Consider the following 20,355-nt stretch of genomic DNA (forward strand, 5'->3'; position numbering starts at 1 on the left):
TAGCACTTTGCAAATTAGAAAGAACCATAATCATTTTATGATATTCTTTTTGCAATCCATCCATCTCCTTCTTACAAAGAATCCTTCTCCTGAATAAGAGATTCCAAATTTTTAGACATAAAGCTCTGTTGCACAAGAGTATAAGGCTAACTAATAGCATAATAATTGATTCATCAAGATCCACATTTATTTCTCTACCTTGCATTTTTGTAGCATTGATCCATACTCATCAACTTGCCTTTTGAGAGCTTCAATATAATAACCATGTAATTCATGTATCATTTGCATGATGAAGGCTTTAAGGAAATCCTTAAATTGAATTATACTATATTGCAAAATAGCATTAAAAATTTAGTTGTGAGAATAATCCTTCAAAATGAGAACAGACCACACTTCCCATAGCAAGATTATGGTAATGATTTGAAAGTCCATTAGGGCCAAAAACGTTTCAAAATGACACTCATAAAAAATGATTAAGTTGCTAATTAGAAGAGGTTTAGAAGAGAAAAAACCTCCAAATTTGACTGCCTGAATGTGATTAATGAGAGAATGTATGATTCATTTAAGAGGTCGGGTATTAAATATCATCAATCTTTAATGGACGTTAAGCGTCGCCTTTTGAGTCTTATTCTCTTGGAAATTGCAAAATCTTGTATTTTTGAATTTTCGCACCAAAACGCTGCTTGTTTATTCCTCGACGTTCATTTTTTGCACCTCTCTTTTCTATGGTTCTATTTCCTTCTCTGTGATATTGTTGCCCTGTTTAGGGTTTCCTACCAAAATTTTTACTAGTACCTCTTTTAGCAATACAAGCGCAGCCCCACCACGCAAGTATAAACTTACTATCCAGTTAGATCCTATCTATTCATCTCGGAGAAGTATACACCATCGAGCATTGTTGGACAAGGATGAATCTAACAGGTTGCGATTACAAGGAAAGAAGCATATAGACTTAATGATGGATGGAAATATTTACCTTCTAGACCCTTCTACAAGTAAACATCCTCCTTTTTACAATATTCACAACTTCATAAGTTTTGTTGGAGATGGTTATGATGGGATGCTTGGCTATTGTATGAGTTTATATTCTGCATCTTTAGAGAACAAATGCATGAAATGAAGGAAGCATTAACATTGGCACAAAAAACTATTTTTGAGCTAACGGACAAGGTTGATAATCTAGAAAACTCTAATCAATCATTGCAAGAAAAAGTATTGCACTTGAAAGAAACTCCAATAGGATTTAGACATAGAAAAATACCACTTAAAAATATAATGGACTTGTGTAGTCGGGTGAAGAAAAGGAGACTAAATCTTGCAAAGAGATGTATCTATAATATTTCAGGTATTAATATTCGAGAGAATAATGAGAGGATTAAGCTTATTAAAGAAACCATGACAAAGAAGGACATTATAAGGATTCTTAAATCACCTGAAAATGTAGACTTGAGAAGCCAAACTCTGAAAGAGTTAGTGAAAGATTTAAAAGAAAGAATTAAACCAAATGAGATAGTGGAGACATGTGACAGTATGGGTATCAGTCGTAGAGGTTATCGTGCTCTCTCTAAATTGTGGTTTACAAATCTTAAATGTCATAGAATAAGTGCATTTGGTTTGCCTCAGCCTCTTGCAGTTTCAATTGCTAGGACATCTATGAATCGTAGGATTCCAGATGTTTTTGGAGAGTATATCCATATAGAAGGATCTATGCCCTATGAAAAACATAAAACAAATGCCTTTTTTGAATACAACACATTTAATAATATTTGGATTGATCTTAAAAGAGTCAAGATTGCAATGGTCCATATGTATAAATTTATTGTCCAAGAATGTGGTGGTATTTTGAAGTTCACACTTAAATTTGATGAAGCACAGATTCAAAAGGGACAAAAGATAGAAAGAGTCAGCATCTGTATCGTGAACAAGGCATTGAATTGCATTACTAGTAGGGGACAAGAACAATAGTTTAAGATACAATCCGAGATGGAGCTTTGGTGGATTGGTGCGGCCTAAGTACCAACTGAAAGTCATGAAATCTTGAAATGGTTATTCTCTCATACAAGTATTCTTGATATTATAAAGTCTCAAAGTGAAGGTGAAATGTTGATAGTCAATGGTATTGGTAGCTTTAATGTTGTTGGCATATGAGTGCTGACTTAAAAAGTATCAGATGTATGCTTGGATTAAGTAATGGGGCCAATGAAAATTATCCTTGTATTTATTGCATGGAGAGTTTGGGATCCAAAGAATGGAGTACTTTGCGGCCAATAAGAAGAGCCCCAACTCAGAACTCTATAGATTAAAAACGTGGATGACTTGTGGGATCCTATTCTCTCAATCTCTCTAAGGAATGTTCATATTTGTACATTACATGCAAAGATTAGAATAATTGATAAGTTGCTTAGATTGCATCTTGACTATACATATTCAATAAAACCAGTATCTTTGTCAAATGACTGCATTGATAAATGTAAGGCTTTACAGTCAAAAATGGGTTTTCATGGAGATCAAGTTCACCTGAGAAAGGATCCAATAGTCTCAAGGAAAAAAAGAGAGGTCTTATTAGATGTTTGTAGGGGGGTGCAAAAGCTAGACAATTTCTAAGAAATCATACTAGTAAACAAATGAATGCATTGTGGGAGTCCCGAAGAGAGTTGTGTGCAATCACAACAAATGTGGCTAGCACACCACAAATTGCATTCCTATGAATGGAGGTTTAGAGACACCTTGACATATTTTTAAAAATGATAAAGGAACAAAAGATAGCATCTAATTATTCAGAAGAGTACAAATGCTCAATTGTGAATCTTGTTCAAGCAATTAAGGAAGCTTGGAGAGAAAAGGACATTACTTTCTACTTGGTAAGATAGACATAAATTTAAACCTTTCTACTTTGAAAACAAGGTTTAATAATTTAAACTGATTATTTCTTGTTGGGTTGTCACAGCATATTCTTTTTATTCAAGGGCCTTATTTTTTGGAAGAGCAAGGGCCCTAGCAACTTACACTAGCCAAAGTATGAAGAAATCTCACTACCAAGCACATATATGTTTCCTTCGGAGGACCAAACATGGGGAAGGAGGAGCAAAAAAAAACCAATGCTCTTCAGGAGTTATTCAATTGGTTTTTTCGAAGACAACTTCAAACATAAAAAACACAATCAATGCAATGGAATCTAAAATAATGGTACTATTTTCAAAATATTATATACATGGCTAGCTTTTAAGAGCCTTTACATCCTCGTCCTCCTCAGGCATTTTTCCTCTATAACGTAAAAACTTTCTTCACTTGTATCCAGCTATGGATTTGATATTTGTTTTGTTTGCTGCTAAAACATAAGATGAGTATGCCAAGAAGTATCCAGCCCTGGAGGCAAAGAAGTTGGGACCATAACCAAATATTCGAATGGCTGCTGTCTTTTCCAAAAATATAACTTTGTGTGAATTGTACTACAAAGCTGAGTATCCAAGAATCCTTGTAAGTGCTTTAGCACAGAAAATTGGCCATGAGGCCTCCTCTGAGAAAGTGCTATGTAAAACCAACAAAATATTTGGATCAATCTTCGATATATAATGCCCAAGTGCAACATCCTTTAGGGAACTACTACCAACTCTCTATCCTTTGGCTCTTCCCAAGAAATTATTCTCATCTATAATCTCCAACTATAAAAGCATCAGTTAGAATGAAAAAAATGAAAATATGTATGTGGTTCCACAAAAATAAAAGAATGCATTACCATTTGATTTTCATCACTCTCAAGTTTGCTTGGATTCCATAAGCTAATTGATATCTCCTTGACATCCTTAAGCTCCATTACATATTCTGATTCCTCCCTTCCGAAATTGGAGATTCCAAGATTCTCTTGAAATTGGTCAAACTCTTTGTTAGCAGCCTATAACTCTCTCTCAGCATCTTTAACCTTGCTTAAATATAGGGAAAAAGTATTTGATGCATCTATAAACTTATCATCAAACATTTGAGTATCTAATTTAAGTAAGTCCTCCTTGGACTCATTTTCAACATCCACTATGCCTTTTGCATCTATAGATGCCTCTGCAATAACTACAAAGCAATAATCTTCTCTCAAATTGAAAAGAATTTGGAGATCAGATAATAATATGTACTCCTTGTCTTTGATTGGAAAAGTAGGCAAAGATGAAACAATAAGGCTTAAAGGATTGTTAGATGGCTCATCAACCTCTATTATAGTGGTCTCTTCAATTACTATCTTTGCTTTGAATTCAACAACATCCAAGTTCTTTGCAGCTAATGCTTCCATCTAGGTGTCTAGTTGCTCCTCAACATCAACTTCATCTACAATCTCTTTAAGAAGGCAATAGCTAGATAATTTTGAGGTTTCTTTATGCTTTTCATTAGATCTTAGAGGGTATTTCATAAGGGAAAATACAATGAATGCGGTAGACTTAAGCATAAGATTGCATTTTTTTGGGTGTAAACAGCATAACTCAGGTGCATAAAATCTATCAAGAGAATGATAATCACATTTCTTGGTAAACAAGGACTTCTCAGTGCCTGACCTTCCAACAGGGTGTGAACATACTCCTTGGAATCCAACTAAACAATAGGATATGCCAAATCTTCAAACTCTGCAAAATCTTCCTTGATAAAGTCATTTGAGAAAATAAGAACTTGATCAAGGTCCCACCCTGGATTGAAAATCTCCCTAGCTGTTGGATAGAAAGCAATGTCAATATTGTTTTCTATTAGAAAATACAAAAGCTTCTTAGAGGCTGTGACATCTGTTATTTGAGACAGCCCTAGGATCCTCACAAGAGACTTTGAAGCCTTTCTCTTCTTTGGATACTTCCTTGAACCTTTAGTTTTCACAAACATATGAGATGCTATTGAAACATCTGAGGAAACTAACTCCTTTGTCATTTTGGGCTCAAGGACTCTTTTCCTCTTCATAGATGTGGAGGCAGACATGTGTGACATCTCTATACCAGACATCTTCTTGAGATTCAATAGCTCTAGACTGCCTGCCTATACAATGTGAATATCAAGGCATAAGCCTATTGAAGTGGTGCACTTGCTCTGTGTTGGAGCAGTTATGAATACGATGCGATTAGGAGCCTTTCGGAATCTCCAAACCCTGACATCGCACTGTTTTCGTGAGAGTAGGAAAACAAGTGTTGGACGAGTCAGGAATACGACGCGATAGGAAGAAAATCAAAAGCTTTCTATTTATCTTCTCGCACTGTGTTGGATGAGTTAGGAATATGATGAGTTAGGAATACGACACAATAGGATTGTGCCTACGATGGGGACGACCTTGACGGAGGGGGTGACATGGAGATTGAAGGCGGAGTATGGATGCAGGGTTTGATGGAGGGGTGATGGAGGGGGTGTCAGTGATGAACAAGGAGACGCAGGGGGTGATGCAGGGGGTGATGCAGGGGGCGACGGAAGGGGTATCGGTGATGAACAAGGAGGTGGAGGGGGTGATGGAGATGGTGTCAGAGATGTTCGACGCGCGAGGAAATAGGGAAGAAAAGTGTGCAAAAAAATTTGGGTGGCCTTAAATAGGCACGAGGCAGGAACAAGGAATGTTCATGAAACCCTAATCAAATGGCCAATGAGAACATGACACATGGACATCAGCATCCACGAGTATATAAGAACTTCTCAGTTGGCGCAAATGCGATTTCACACCTTACGTTGTCACGAATGTCGTTCGTCCGACATTTCTGACGTATCCGATCGTCAGAGGTGCCGTATGTCTGACATTAGAGGTGATGTACATCCAACGTTAATCATGTCAAAAGTTGCTCAGTTGTCCAAAACAACGCAATATAATACTTTAGCAACCAAGGCAAGAACCTTCATCGCATTGTATTGGAGTTGTGGAGGTGCTGAGTTGTCCGAAACAACGCGATAGCATAAACTGGAACTTTTGCAACAACCTACATCGCATCGTATCGAATCTATAGAGCTTCTTCTTGTCTTCTCGCATTGCATTGCGATCGAGGAACTCGTGCATTCGTGTTGCATTGGAATCCACCAATATGAAGCAATTAGGGCAAAGGAGAAACTCAAATTCGCTCTATCGCATTATATTGGTCCAGCCTTTATTGTGAAGTGAGGAGGAGGAGTTCAAGGCTTCCATCTAGTCTCTGTTAAGGTGCAATGGGAGTCATTTGTCTTCATGTTTAGCTTCCGTATCACACCACGTGTGGGTTTCAATGGCTAGGACAAAACAAACTGCAAGGAAGGTCTTGGTGAAGAAATCTTCTAAAGAAGATCCTAAGCTAACTGTTGAGGAGAGAATTGAAGAAATTGTTGTCCATGTTACTCAACTAGTAAAGTTTGTTCAGGTGAGTCATCAAAGAACAAGTTATGTGATAAGTTTGAGCCCTCAACTTCTCCTCACTCTTAGGTAAAGTTTGTTCAGGTGAGTCATCAGAGAACAAGTTATGTGATAAGTTTGAGCCCTCAACTTCTCCTCACTCTTAGGTTCCCAATTAGGAATCCTTGTGAGGAAAAATAGAAAGTCAAGATGGTTTTACATGCAGAGGTGTTTTGCAGAGATCAAGAAAGCTCAAAAGTCAACTAGTCACCTCATACCTAAGGCTGTATTTTTTAGATTGGTCAAGGAGATATATGATAGGTTGTCCTCTGTTGCTTCTGTGCATGACCTCAACAAGAGATGGCAGCTATCTACCCTACTATGCTTGCAAGGGGCAGCAAATGATTTTTTAATAGATTTTATAAATGATGCTTATATTGCATCTTCCCATGCACATTGAATTACACTAATGAATAAAGACTTTAGTATGGTTAGTAGACTTAGATATAGGTTTGACAAAGTTTTGAAGCCTCTTCCATCAATTGATCAAAAGGCATTTGAAATCCTCAATGTTCCACCCAAGAGAAATAGAAAGAGCCACCAACACCCAAGATTGAAGAGGTTACCCATTTGTATCCTACAAGGGTTGCAAGTGAGCAAGAGGTTGTCTTGGAAGAGAAAAGGAAAGAGGTAATAGAAAATGAGGATGTGATCTGGCAGATAAAGATACTTGGCCAAGTGAATTACAAGAGGATGGGAAAATTTTACAGCCAAATGGCTGTGAATGTTTCTGTTAGTCTTGAGAAAGAAGACTACCTAAGCATTTTTCCAGAGGATAAGAACCTATTTGAGAAAAAGGATACTCAACTAATAGATTTAGTAGTTTATTGTTGTTTGAGGTAAGGTCTTTTGCTTCTCTTTATTTATAATGAATTTTTCCAAGGGTCCTTATATTGCACTCATTCTCTTATTCATTCTTTACTTTGTATACACGGCATATGTTGCTTCTCTTAGAATTGATATTACTAAGGGTATATTTGTTATTGATCCACTTCTCTCTGTGGATTTGTTTTCAAAATCCGATTCAAATATTGCAAGGTCTTTTAAGGACTTTGATAGTGTCACAAACCATCATTTTTTTTCCTTATATTGAAAGGTACTTTCTTCAATGTTCTATCTCTTGATGATTTGTCTTTAAGGTTGTTTCTCACTTATGTTTTGGTTTGGAGAGGACACTGGAGCCTAATCCATATCGACATTCCTACAAGAGAGGTCATTTTTATGAATTCTCTTTTAGGAATCTATGGCTAATCAAAGATGCACTGTCAATAAACACTCTTTATTTTATCTTTTATTGGATAAAGTTTATAGTAATCGCTAATAAGTTAATATGTGTAGTGCTGCTATACTTGCTACTACCTAGTTGGACACCAGCTTTCAAAGCATTATTGATCCTTAGAGACCTTTCAAGTTTATGACCACAATTTGATGACTTGAAATAATATTTTTTATAATAAAACATGGTTATCCTAAACAAATACATTCCAAGATAGTGTATTTTTTACTACATGTCGGCATTTCAAGTACTTGTAAAGCCTCTTCATTGAAATCCAACTTACAAGCTACATTGTCTTTTTCAAAATGAGTAAGAGAACCAAGAAAATCATCCATAATAACATCTTCATTGAGCAAAAAATAATCCTCAAGCTTGTCATCCATGGCAATAACATATTCTTGAATGCATAACTTATCCTCAATCAATTAGCTTATCATATTCCTTATTGACAACTTCATTCCTTCTTTCATTTTGAGTAAAGTCAATTGGAGATTGATTAGGAAGTTTATAAGATATCAAACTATGAAAAATACCTTCAAGTTTTTATGCAAGCTATGTGATATTTCACTCTCTTGTTGGTAAAATCCTTTGTTGGATTCAGGGCACTTGAGAATCCTTGACTTCTTTGGCTCTTATCCTCTCTCACTCCCTTTACTCAATCTTCAATAAGACCATGGGTAAAGAGCACCAATCATTATCTCGTCACTTAAACTTGAATAACCTAAATACAAAACATCATATCTTTCCTTAAGCTTTTCACCTACTAAAGTAATCTCCCAACATGTTTAATATTTGAACAAGACCTAACTTTCTTACCTTCATGACCATCATGCCAATCATAAACATCATGAAGAATATTCTCAAAATAAGTCAACTTTCCCCATGCTTTATCCATCTTGGAACTTTAATCCTTCTTTTTGCTAACGGATTGCATAAATAAACCATGCAAGAATACTTGCACGGTTTTTCTTCTTCACAAGGCTCATAAACATAAGTGCAACATTTGCAAGTATGTCCGTGCTCAAAGAAAAATTTACACATTTTTGCCTTTTTGGATTTTTCCTCTTCACAAGGCTCATAAAGATAAGGGAAACATTTTTAGGTATGCCGGTGCTCAAAGCAAAATTTACACATTTTTGTCTTCTTGGATTTTCCCATTGTATTAAACTCAAAGATTAAACAAACCTCAATTCTTTCTAGGATTTGCAAAAAAAAAAAACTGCCATATGCACTCTTCCAAAAACATATTGATAAGTGTGGTTGCATGAAAATCATCCATAGAAATTACGATCATAAACAAAATTAAGATACAAATCTTTAAGTACTTGTGGATAAGTATGATCTTTATCCTTCTCTCCTTTTTTTCAAGATGCCCACTCAACAATGCGCATGTTCTTTCCACCATGTAGTGAGCTAGCTATAGTATTAACAACTAGGAGGCATCACCATAATAGCATCATGAGGCATAAGTGTTGAGAGTGGAAAAAGACCGAATTTTTGACTAATTTTTGTTGTTTTTGAGGCCTGAATGGTTGATTTTTGATGGATTTTGAGTGATGTTTGGTTGTTTTTGAAAGTGTTTGAGAGTGTTTTGGATGTTATTGATTATTTTTTGGAAGCTCGTGATAATTCTTAGTAGAAATATGAGGCTCTGTGATGCTCTGATAGGTTATGTTGAGGTTTTGATTGATTCTGATGCCTTATGTTTAGCTTCTGTTTTGTTTTGATTTTCTTCTATATAAAGTATGGATTGATGATTAATGAAGGTTGAAATTTTTTGAAAGCTTATTGAATAGTTTTTGATAGTTTGAAATGGTTTTAGTATGAGTTATGAGGATCTACTATCCTCTGATGACCTTCTGTAACCCTCTGTAGACCTTTTGTAGTAGAGGCTATGTCTCTGCTCTGTTCCTGTTCAGTTCAGTTCTGTAGATCTTCTGTAAGTGTTTTGTAGAATGTATGTGTGACTTTGGAAAAGTTTTCTAACTTTTGGAAATGATGAATATAAGTTCAAAAGAGCTAAAACAAAAGGAAGAAGTAGCTGCTAAAGACTAAAGAGAAGACTGAAGTGACAGTGATAGTAGTGAGCTATGAAGAGACACTGTAGTGGCTCTGGTGCCCTTTCATACCTCCCATACCTCTTGGGAGGTGCATCCACGACCTAAGAAGGATTATTATGAGTGATTTTTGAGTATTTTAGTGAGGAGATAATGTACTATTGATAGAGAGAGAGAGAGAGAGAGAGAGAGAGTTAGAGACAGCCAATTCTATCAAAACAATATATCTTATTATGAAAGATTGAAAGAGAGAAAACTATGAAGGCATTGAAGATGAATACTATGTGATTGATTTTAATTCAAAGTGGTGTATTCTTTTGTGTTCTTTGTTCTATTGATGAATTTTGTGAAGAGGTTAAAGATTATGGTTGATTCTATCAAATCCGTGGGAGATATCTACTATGATGCTACGTGAAGATTTGTTATTTTCCTTGTTTTGGTCATCAAAAGAATGAAATAAAAGCTTGTTGATATTCCAAGATAGATTTTCTTGCAATAGAATCTCCTTTTCATTGGTGTCTCTCTTGGGGCTCCATGTTTTTGGTGCACAACCGGGGAAACTTGCCATCAACAAGCATCAGAAGAGGTTGAAAATGAAGAAAATGGCATTACCAAGAAGAGGAGAATTTAATGGATCCTTGCAAAGTTCCCTCTTCCACTAAAGAGTTGGAGATTCTTATTGCCAAAGCCACTTTCTACAATAAGTTCATCCCAAAATGGCAAAAATATATTGCCATTATGATGCAAGCACTATGTGGTAGACTATTTTCTCTTCCTGTTGAAGCAACAGAGGCATGCATATTGGTGGTAAATTGTTTGGGAACAAACTCAAAAGTAGAAACAGAGAGAATGACCATCCATGGAAGTTTTGGCATTCATTGAGAAGTTTCCAGATGTCATTAAGTGGGAGATCGTGAAGAAGCTTCAAGAGTTGTGGTCTATGGAGGTTCACAAAAACAAGAAAGAAAAGAGTTGGAATTTGTTCGTAGATGCTCAACAGCAAGATACGTGGGATGCTTAGTGCACTGACATAAGCAACCCACTGGAAGTTGGTAGACAGAGTGTTTTTCACAACATACACTGTTGAAACCATCAGAAGCTGGCATTATTATGATGATGGCACAACAATGATCCTAATAAGAATGAGTTTTGATACTTTCAAAATAATGGAATATCTCCCCGTCTCTGATTCTATTTTGTGAGTAAAGACCAATTGGTTGGAGCCAACCCCCTAATGAATGGCACAATTAAGAGGCAAGTGTTAGAACGAGTCCAGATGTACATAAGAAGAGACAACGCAAGAATCAAGGATGAGAACAAGCTTGCAGCAGAAGCCTCCTTTGACACACTAAAAGCACTCTTTACAGAAGTCCCCATGGCGACTCAAGGTCCCCTTCCTAGTCAGATTCGTCTTGGAAATATTGATGATAGGCTAGCAAATGTAGTCCCATTGCCATTTTTTTTGGGAGAGTTCAATGAATATCCCAATATTCATGTAGCAGAATTTATGGTAGCATGTCTGGCTAACAATGCCAAAACCCCTGAGCATTGGTTAGTGATATTCCCCGCCACTTTTAAGGGTGCAACATTTCAATGGTATGAGAGACAAGCAGTAGAAACTTTTGGAACATGGGATGTTGGCCTTCCTCACTAATCCAGGCATGAAGGTTTTGAAGAGCGGATGCGAGAGGAGTTCATGAACCTAAGTTAGTCCTCTGGAGAAAGAGTAGAAGCTTATGTCTCATGAATGGAATTCATCCTAAAGAGATGGACTAACCATCATTTGGATGAAGGTATCCAAAAAGGAGTGCTCCTTAGAGGCCTACAAGCAAAAGTTTGCAAGTTTGTGGAATTGAGAAGACCAATCAATCTGCAAGCTGCAATGAAAGGTGCGAGATTGTATGACGAAGTTGAAGCAAGGCTGTCAATGACTCCAGGAAGAGAAGTCTTACCTCCTCCCATGCCAGGAATAGTATACCCACCAAATGCATTCCCAGGGACAGCTCCCTACCCCTATCCCTAGATGCAAACAGTGCCGCAGTATAGTGCACCTAATCCACAATGGTTACCGCAGACGACAATGCCTCAAATGATGGTTCAACCACAACAACAGTGGCCTCAAACAGCTCCTCCAATGGTGACTCAACAACAGTGGAACCCTACCAATTGGAATCAACAACCCCAAGTCTCAACAGGAGTTCTGAATCAAAACCAGAATAGAGGACCCTCTGGATCAACCCAACCAGTGTTGTATGCGATAATTACAGAACCTTCCCAAAACCCTACTACAAGTAATCCAGGGGGTAAAAATATGAAGGATTGTTGAGAAATAGACAAATGATGTATGCTATAGGATGAGGTGTTGTATCCCATAAGCATAATGAGGAGAGTGGAGAAGTTGGAAAGCTATAAAGACATATACTTGGTTCACTTTTCAATGTAATGCTATTGTCCTTTCAATCAAGTGTCAATGTCATGGTCCTTACTACACAAGAATGTCTTTATGAGTCCAAGTCTCAATCTTGGAACCTAATTCAGGTATGTGACAATTAGTCTTGTCTAGTCTATGTCTTCATCAGTTTGTACTTTGAGTTCCAACCTCCATAGTTGCCATGCTCTAGATCCGTGTTTTTTAATATGGTATCAGAGCTCAGTTGAGCATGGTTTAGCTCTCCTCTGCTCTTTCCCAATCCCTCTTCAACTCTAGTTAGCTTAGTTCTAGTCCATGACTTCATCTCTCAACTCTACCTTCACTTGAACTTCCATGTCAGCCATAGCCAGCAGCACCCTATCATCTTGAAGCTCCTGTATCTCACTCCACATACCAAATCTCTCTGAGCTTCCTTCTGGAGAGGTGTTCCCCACCTCAAAAATCTTCCTTGTATCACATCAATCCATGAGATTTGGCTATCTGGACCTCAGCATTGTGACTATTATCAGTGGCTGCCATAACCCCAATTTGTGGCCTATAGGACATACCTCACTTTGAGCTCTCATATCTCTTAAATCATGCAATATTTCAGTGTGATTTCTTCTAGGGAATTGTTCTTCTACTCAAGGAGCTTATTCCTATCACATCTAATCTTGACATTGGGCACCCACAAGCTTGGCATTACTGAAATTTAAGGTCGCTGTCATAACTACACTTGCTGACGATTCGTTGATCTGCATGCGTACTGATGTACCCGATCCTGACGATTTTCATGGGGCTATTGTAGAGCATGGAGTAAGCTACATTTCCATTAAAAAAGTTTTCAAAATGATCAACTCTAGCTCTAGATATCTGGAAAAAACCAAGCCTGGGTCAAAACCCTAATCTAGGAAGCCATAGCCATCAAGGTCTAAGCTCACTTTTTTTTCAATTTCCCATTCCCTTCAACTTAGGGGACACACTGACACTCTTATCTTATTCTGAACTCAGTTCCTAGCAAGATTAACACTTCAAATCAACAACCAAGAAGAAGATCAAGCACCGACATTCAATACTAAGCTCAAGAATAATATCTATTGATACTCAACTAGTGTCAGTTGACACTGACCTCCTTGTGACACTTCACAAATCCTCCTTGCTGGTCCTTTCTCACTTAATTGGAGCTGCTCAACATGGCAGAGCTTGAGTGAATGGAAAAGTTCAATGGAGAAGGCTTCCATGCCTGGAAGGAGAAGAACATGTACCACCTCATGCAGAAGGATTTGTGGGACCTATTTGAAGATGAGAAAGAAGATACAGATGACAAGAAGGAAGATGCAGAAATCAGGATACTTGCAGTAGCTCCACCAAGAACCAAAGAATGGAAGAAGATGAACAACAAAGCTCTAGGCATCATTGCCTAGGGACTATCTGATGATGTCCTGCATCATATCTCTAGCATCAGAGATGCTACAAAGGCTTGGGAAGAGCTTGACAAGATCTTTGATACTCAAGCAAAGAATTCAAAGGTAAAATTGCTCATGCAGTTTTATAAGCTGGATATAAAGGATAGTGCTTCCATGTCCATACACATTAATAAGTTTAAGAGTTTAAAAACCCAGCTTGCAACTCTTAAAAAGAATATTGATGAAGATGAAGCAATAGCTGTACTGCTTGCAAGTGTAAACAAGGATCCATATGAGAACCTTGTGTCCACTCTAAGTAATGTTCCGAGTCTCTCACTCAAAGATATTGAGTACTCACTGCTTGATGAAGAAAGTAAATTTAAAAGCAAAGATGTAAAAGAGACCAGCTCAAGGGAAAATCTCTTATACACTAGAGGAGCTACTGGACCCAAAGGAAGAGGTTGAGGATTCAACATCGACAATAGAAGTCGAATGACATGCCATTATTGTGGTAAGACTGGCCATGTAGCTAGTGAATGTTTCCACAAGAAAAGGGCCCATCAAGTGCAAAGTGATCATCACCAGAACTAGTTCACGAATGAAGAAGAATAAGAAGAAGATGCTTCCGCTACCATCGACAACTCTGACAGATTTTTTTGAAGAATTCTTATTGTATCTTTCATTTGTTTTTCCCATAGTGGATCTTTCTGGATTTGACTTTGTAAAAACCCTACCAAAAATGTACAATTTCAAGCCTTAACTTGACTAGGCTACCATAGAGCTAGTCTCCTGGTCCATCTTTGTATGCAGGGGGGCAAAAGCCAACAATGGTAGAGATTCATCATTTGAGGGGGGTGTTGAGAGATAGACAAATGATGTATGCTGCAGGATGAGGTGCTGTATCCCATAAGCACAGTGAGGAGTGTGGAGAAGTTGGAAAGCTATAAAGTCATGTACTTGGTTCACTTTTCAATCTAATGCTATTGTTCTTTCAATCAAGTGTCAGTGTCATTGTCCTTACACACAAGAATGTCTTTATGAGTCCAAGTCTCAATCTTGGAACCTAATTCACTTGTGTGACAATTGGTCTTGTCTAGTCTATGTTCTCATGAGTTTGTACTTTGAGTTCCAACCTCCATAGCTACCATGCTCTAGATCCGTGTTTTTTAACAAGGATTACTTATCCAACTCAGTCGCAAGTATCAAGAAAGAGCTTATGGATGTGATTACAAAGCATCTATAGATGCTGAAAGTGAATACTGCCAATATATCCACTCCTACAGGAGCTGGGAGAGATGTGATGCATTCTAATACATGGTGTGGAAAGTGCCATCAAGCGAGACATTTAGCTACTGAATGAACTTGAAAACTAGCCATTCCTGGAGCCTTCTATTCCTATTGTTTACGGAAGAACCATACAGAGCATATTTGCTTTTTGAAAGAGATGCATGAACGAAGACAAAAAGATGAAAACACAATATTCAACTTGCTAGAATCCAAAATGACAACGCAAGATATTGGACCAAAGCCTAGGGAGTTTGGTCCTAATTTTGGTCTAAGGAGGTTTCTCTCTCAATGTTACAAAGGACGACAGACTGGCGGTGGTCGGAGATCAAAGGTGGAATGTTACATATGTGGAGAAAAGGGTTATATCTCCCCAAATTATCCAACCCCTAGAAGATCTGTGGATTACAAGTCCTTATACAGTCGATGTAAAGGAGAAGGCCACACTGCAAAGGACTGTCCAAGTCAAGGCCAATGCTAATGATAGCCAACAGAAGGCACAAGAGCTTGCCTCCAATTTAGTAGAGTTGGAAGTTTCCGCTATCACGTGCGCCAAAAAGAAGGAACCAGTTGTCCAGAAAGAGAACAACTCCCCTGCCAAGACTGTGAAGTTCAACCTACCAACAGAGGGACAGAGCAGTATAGGACATAATAGTGCAATACAGAGCACTGCAGTGCCACAGAGAGTCACAGAGACATCCCCAAAAACAAGACTAGAGGTCTAGGAGATAGCGATATAAAAGCACCTCCAAAAATAGAGGAAATGTTGATGCTGTCATTGCTAGAAGAAAAAGGAAAGATGAAAATGGGTGTAGCCACATTCCCCAATAGGCTGGAGAAGTCGTGGATCCTATCAAAGATTACGACTTGGTCAAAGACCTAGACACCTTTAAACCCAACCTAATATTTTAGCAGTTTGCTGATGCTATCTCCCAGTTGCCGAAAGAAATTTAACAACATCTTGACAAGAAGATGTGAACTAAGAATTGTTCCCCTAATAACAACAAAGTCCAATGGAGCCTCAGAGCCTGTAAAGGAAGTAGATGTGGCTAATGCCTTCCTAGATCCTAGAACCCCAGAGATTAGTGTATGGATAGAAAGATGATTTATTTCAGATGCATTGATTGATGGAAGCTTATCAGTAAATATAATGATGGATGTGACAATGAAGGATCTAGGTTTTCAAGGAATTCAACCTACACAGTGGCTTATCGGATTGGCAAATGAAAGTAGAAATAAACCATTGGACATCCTCCCATACGTAAAAACAACCCTTGTAGGGAGAGACTATTGGCTGACATATTTGGTGGTCAAACCAAATTCTTATGGGACTTCATACCCTCTACTGTTGGGAAGACCTTGGCTTTTCAAAGCAAGAGCCAGGATGAACTGGTTCAAAGGTACCCTAACCCTAGGCAAAGGACCCAATAAAGTGGTATTGAAATTGTATGGATCGCAAAAAGGTAATGAATCCACATCCATCGAAGTCATAACCAACTCCTCCAAATGAAGTAATAGATAGTACATTAGGAGACGAAGAGGCTGTTAAATAGATCTTTCCCAAGAAAAAAGAGGCATAGTCCCTAATAGTGGGCGTTGTAAGCCAACTATCAGAGGAAGAAAAGTCTTTGTCCATGGGAGAATACCTCCTACCTCAACTCGAATTGACTTCTGAAGTCACCTCTGATAGTGAGAGAGAAGTATGGATGTACTGTTTTCCCTCTTACATAGTAGCCGTAGAGTCAAAAGCAAAGACAGTAGTAGAGACAGAGCTAGAGACAGAAGCAGAAACAGAAGCAAACACAGAGATGGAAGATATGTTCTTCTCCTACATAGCCTCTATAGAAGCAGAGATAGAGCCTCCAGAGGAAGATGATGAAAATGATGAGGAAGAAAACGAAGCAGGTTATGAAAGTGCAGGAAAAAAGTTCCTCTGATAGCGAACGATCTTGTTGATATTCCTACAGAAACCTTAGAGGCCGAAGAACTCAGGGTGTTGGATGGAATGACCATGGTTCCATTTGGGTTGACCAATGGACCACAAAGTATGCAAAATTTGCATGAGAAATGGATCAAAGGTATAAAAATTAAGTTCATTAGTGGCTCCTATTGCCCTGACCATTCATTCTAGAGAAAAGATGATGATGATACCCCTTGTCAACAGAAGCCAGAGCCATCAGAGCCACGGCTTACACAAGGTCCGTGCTATGTGACATTCTTGGACGCATCCTTTGAATATGAATCCTTAAGTCCAGAAGAATCACCACTCACACAGAAACAAACAAAGTCTGATACCCTTCCAACAATCTCAACAGACAAATAAGGTATCTGTTCAGAAGGAGGACACTTGTTCTAGTGGAACATCAGACGATGACACTACTCCCTTGAAGGAGTCAGACCTCTATCCAGAAGCAATCCGTGGGACATTCATCCGCGAAGTGAAAGGTGAAAGGCAAGTGACGTTCTTGGATACTGACGATACTGAATGTCACCTGAAAGTGGGTCTCAATGTTCCAGAAGAAGAACTAGTGATCTAGTGAAACCTACTGAAGGAGAACTTAGACGTGTTTGCTTGGTCGTATAAAGATCTAAAGGGGATTGATCCCACAGTATGCCAACATCACATTGACCTAGAGCCTGATGCCAAACCTGTGAGAAAAAGACAAAGGCATATGAATCCTAATTATTCTACTTTGGTGAAGGTTGAATTATTGAAGCTTCTTGAAGCCAAGTTCATTTATCATGTGGCTAACAGTGAATGGGTTTCACTCATTGTGGTAGTACCCAAGAAAAACGGGAAAACTTTGAATATGTTTGGACTTTCGAAAGCTGAACTCGAAGACGAAGAAGGATCATTTCTCTATCCCTTTCACAAACCAATTGTTGGACACAGTGGCAGGCCATGAGCTCTATTCCCTCTTAGATGGATTCAACAGATATAAGCAAGTCCAAATTGCAGAAGAGGACCAATCCAAAACAACCTTCACCACAGAATGGGAGACCTATGCCTATAGAGTGATGCTGTTTGGGCTCTGTAATGCTCCTACCACCTTCCAATGAGTAATGACGGCTGCCTTCCAGAATCATCTGCATGATTTCATTGAGGTGTATCTTGATGAATTCTATGTCTATAGCTTAATAACTTAGCATTGGGGACACCTAGAGCAATGTTTTGACAGATGCCAAGAGTATGGGATTTCTCTCAACCCCGACAAATGTGTCTTTGGCATCTCATCAAGAGTTCTTTTGGGCCATATTGTCTCTACACAAGGGATTGCAACAAACCCGGTGAAGATTGAGAAGATTGCCGCCTTGACAGCACCAACAAACCTCAAGCACTTAAGAGGGTTTCTTAGCCATGTGGGCTACTACAAATGATTTATTGCACATTTTGCAACCAAGCCTGCCCCTCTGCACAAGCTCCAAAAGAAAGATGTGGATTTCCTTTGGACTGATGACTGCAAAGAATGCATCAATTGAAGGGCTAGGTGATGTCCTATGTCAAAAGGGCCCCTCTAAATTAGATCAACCAATATATTATGCAAGTCGAAAGGTCATTGATAGAGAGCCGAACTACACAGTGACAGAGCTTGATTGCTTGGCAATGGTGTTTGCACTGGAGAAGTTTTGACACTATATATTTTCAACGCATTTCAAGTTCTACGTGGATCATGAAGCCATGTCCTTCCTGATGAACAAAGCAGATGTCAAAGGGCAATTGATGAGATGGTTGCTCCTATTCCAAGAGTTAAATTTTGAAGTGGTCACTAAGCCTGGTCGTTCCCATGTCCTAGCTGATCATCTATCACGGATCCCTCAAACTACAGAAGAGAAACATAATGATCCAAACCTTCCTGATGCTTCCTTGTTTCTAGTCGAAATAGTTACTCCCTAATATGCAGACATAGCCAACCTCCTGGCAACTCAACAGTATCCTCCTGGTATCTCAGGCCGTGATAAGAAGAAGTTTATGTTAGAATTAGCCCCCTACACCTTACTCGGCGGTGCATTGTATAAGAGAGGCAAAGATGAAGTATTGTGAAGATGTGTTGTAGAAGACAAAATCGGCATAATATTGAAAGCATACCATGACGAACCATGTGGTAGAAACTTCGGAGGAGAAGCAATAGCTAGAAAGGCTCTGCTTGCAGGATACTGATGGTGGCCAACCCTCCACAAGGATGCATATGACTACTGCAAGAGATGTGATGCTTGTCAGCGAATAGGAAATCCCACCAAAACAAGTGCCATGCCACTGCAACCTATTCTTCCCCTAAAGCCATTCCAGAATTGGGGGATTGATTTCTTGGGACCCATTGAACCACCCACCAGACGAAAGCAGAACAGATACATCTTAGTATGTACGGATTATGTCACAAAGTGGTGTGAAGCTAAAGCTCTGAAGCGAGACGATGGTAACAGTGTAGCCCTGTTCATGTACAAAAATATTATCACCTATTTTGGCAGTCCCCTCGAGTTGGTAAGTGACAAAGGAACTCATTTTCTTAACAAGATCATGGAAGAGTTGAAGGAACTGTATAAGATTTTCCGTCGCAAGTCCACTCCCTATTACCCTAGAGCCAATGGCCAAGTTGAAGTCACCAATTGCATCATCTGGTCAATTCTGACAATGACGATTTCCGCACATCATTCCGATTGGGATGATCGACTTACAGAGGACCTCTGGGTGTACAGAACCTCCCATAAGGCAGCTACATGACAGACCCCTTTCCAGCTAGTGTATGGTACTAATGTCGTCTTCCCTATTGAACTGGAATTTTCCTCTTTGCGAGTGGCAGTTAAAGAACGCTTGGGACCCGTACAAGGTACTTTCTATCAACCCTAATGGCTCTGTTCAGATGCACACCGTTGATGCCTCTGATGATCCTTTTCTGATCAATGGATATCGTTTCAAGAAGTACTTCCCTCCTTGGGGATCTTGACAATCACAATTGACCTACCCTCTCCCTTTTGGGCGTCACACTGTCATTCTCTGCATGCTCCTAATAGCCCTTATGATCTTCCTCATGAGGTTGTCTCATTCTGCTAGCCCCTCGCACATACCTCTCAACCCTACCTTGTTCTCTTCTCGTCTGATTCAGCAACGATGGTGAGGTTGGTCCTAACACATGGTATTTATACCATTCTCTTTATTAGTGAAAAAAAAAACAAAAAAAAAACAAAACAAACAAACTATTATGGGAGAAAAGGAAGAAATTCCCTATCATAGCAGGCCTCATTCCAAGAAAAGGTGGAAACACCCTTGGGCGGGAAGCTGACTATGGAAAAGGTGGTAACACCCCGCAGTTCAGGATAGCTGATTCATTAGCATAACCTTTCTATAAGCAATTTGAAGCCACCTCCCTTGGTGCATTGTCTCTGCAATATCAGTCCATCTGCCCTCCTTAACAGATGATCTTTCATATAAATCATTGAAGTATCCAACGTGTTGGCTACCTCCCTGGGTACGCCTCGTCGTCTTCAACATCCTGATGACAACAACAGATAAAGTGATCTTCATCACCAACCCCTTGAGTGACGCAAGCTTTCATCCT

Source organism: Lygodium microphyllum, chromosome 12 (assembly GCF_053477565.2).
Source record: "Lygodium microphyllum isolate KBCC chromosome 12, Lygodium_microphyllum_v1.1.10, whole genome shotgun sequence".
Classification (NCBI taxonomy): Eukaryota; Viridiplantae; Streptophyta; class Polypodiopsida; order Schizaeales; family Lygodiaceae; genus Lygodium; species Lygodium microphyllum.